The sequence below is a fragment of the Penaeus japonicus genome, unplaced genomic scaffold (genome assembly GCF_977035675.1).
Source record: "Penaeus japonicus unplaced genomic scaffold, GWHDUDI00000001_assembly GWHDUDI00000004, whole genome shotgun sequence".
In the NCBI taxonomy this organism is placed as follows: domain Eukaryota; kingdom Metazoa; phylum Arthropoda; class Malacostraca; order Decapoda; family Penaeidae; genus Penaeus; species Penaeus japonicus.
The window spans coordinates 31653015-31655514 of record NW_028234406.1 but is presented as its reverse complement, the minus strand read 5'-3'; positions in this window follow the sequence as shown (position 1 = coordinate 31655514).

Below are 2500 nucleotides of genomic sequence, written 5' to 3'. Positions count from 1 at the left end.
TTAAAGCTTAGGCTATCAACTCTCATAATTTGGTAAGACATCTTAATTCGGTTACTCAAATCGGACAAAATATAAGGGAACAATGGATTACCATTTCCAAAATTGAAAATAATTGTACGAAGGCCTTTTTTTGTGCATAGTGATAATTATGGGCTGTTCCATTAATATCGATAATAAAACAAGTTTGCAATATCCACGTTACCTATATAGTATATAATTAAATTCTGTTAATGATAAATCTGACTGAATCATTTCAACCCTCTATAATAACATTTTGAAGGTTTACAACAAAAACACATACACTCGATCAGTTACCTGAGGTTCACATCCGTCATAAGATATAAAGTAACTTTTAAGGACAAATTCCTAGGAAAGAAACGAGTAATTAAAATCCAAGTAGAGTGATGGCCTTCGAAATACTGCAAAATAAAACAAAGGTCATAAACCAAAGAGTATTGTATATGTACTTTTTTCCTTGTTGGTATGTTTTCTTCCTGTAACTTCAGCCACATTTTTGTCTGGATTTTATAGCGACAGAGGTGCAACAAAATAGGCATAAGCATTTGATAAATAGTAGGACATGTTTACAAGGCATGCCATAATTTGTATAATCATACATGTTTATATGTATATATGTATATGTATATATAAGTACATATATAGTAATTATTATGAAATTTGGCTACGAAATTTCTTTCGGTCCTCATGAGCAGGGAGCTGATGGGACAGTAATGCAGCCAAGGAGACTGATCACATCCTTGTCAGCAATCGCGTGAGGATCCTTCAGGATTCAATATTTACAGGAGTGCAAGGTTCTGTGGTACTAATCATTGATTAGCTCCACTTCAAATCCCTTTGTCCATCCAGTGACGATCATATGGTATTTCACTCGCACACAATGAGAATGGAGAATTGTGCTCGGAAGTATGCAGTGGTTATCCCTACTTGCTTCACAACATACTCGATAACTGACGAATAGTTAACACTGCGAGACACCTTCATCTGTGACACGCTTGATCCAGTGGTGATCGCCCGTAAATAAGACAGAGGAAGCGGATAAATGTCGCATGGCTCTGCTGGCAGGAGATTGGCATTTGCACCAAGAAATAGATATTTCCGTTGGTCGTGCTTTTGCAGACTGTCAATGATTTCCCTAGAAATCGTGTATGACAACGTGTTCCTTTGCTTCGGATGTAGGTGCAAGGGCTCCCAAGATAGTGACAGCCGCTGTCGAAAGTGAAGAGGCATTGTCTGATACCTGCGAGGATTTAGTTATGTCCCTTCCTGTAGAAGGGACAGTTGCAGTGCAGGTAATGGGATCAACTGGTACTTTCGTGAACTATGTGTACTTACCTAACCCGCTGGAATGTTCCCCTACACCTCTTCCTTAAGTAGAGGTGGGGGATACTAATTATTTTCCCTTGTTAATTTCATGACCGGCAGCTCGATCTGGGATTATACTCACATCTGAGCTGTAACTTGGGGGGGGGGGGGGCATGTACTCAGATAGTAACTACTCATTAAACTGATGATGTATCATTATTCAAAGAGACCTCAGATGAAAGGAGGTTCTTAACTTACACATGGGTGCCAACTTCCCCTCCCCCCCTGTATTGGTCTTGTGGCAGCACAGTTTTTTGGAAGGGTCATCCAGACACGCAACTCAAACAGAAAGGGTTGAGACATCGTGAGCTAAACTACAAGCCCTTTGGAAATACATCTTTTTCCACACAACGAGGGCGCTCAAAGAGTAGTTACTAGGTAGAGGCATGGGTGACGTTCATCCTTGGTGTCTCATCCCCGCCATGAACACAATTCCTGAGCAGGTTCTCGGTCAGGGGAGGGACAGAAGGGAACGCGCTTGTTACCCTGTTTATCATAGTTTAAATGTAATGAATGGGATGTTTTATGCAGTCTATTCTTGCAAACCTTTGTAATTGATTATCATCACACACCTAGGATGCATATCATCGCCATCCATACCTGATCATTGATACTGGTATCTGCATTATACATTCTAAATACAGTTTCACACGGACAACTGTTCTGTCATGATATGTATATCAACATATATGAACACGTTTAGATAGCCCATAACCAAGAAGAATAACATCTAATGGTGAATTTATTTGATGGCGGTGTATGAACATATAACATCAAGAGTACAAGTTTTCTCTAATTACGTGTATGTTTTCAAAGTAGTTCAATTAGCATACACTTTTTGACTCCAGAGTTGCCTCCGGTCGTTGACTTTCTTTTCTGGCCTCCAGTGACCCGAGATCTCAAGGTTCATGTCATCTGTATATGCGTTATGTGTGTGTGTACATAACACAGTCCCTAGTACATTGTAGTTTTATTCATTTAAAATCAACGAAACAATTCCTTTTCAACAGACGAGGCACTTGGACGAAACTTGATTGTATCCTGGAGTGCATGCTTAATACGAGCGTCAATTGTGGCGTGGTGAAAAGTGGTAGGGTGTTGCAGGAACGAGACCCTC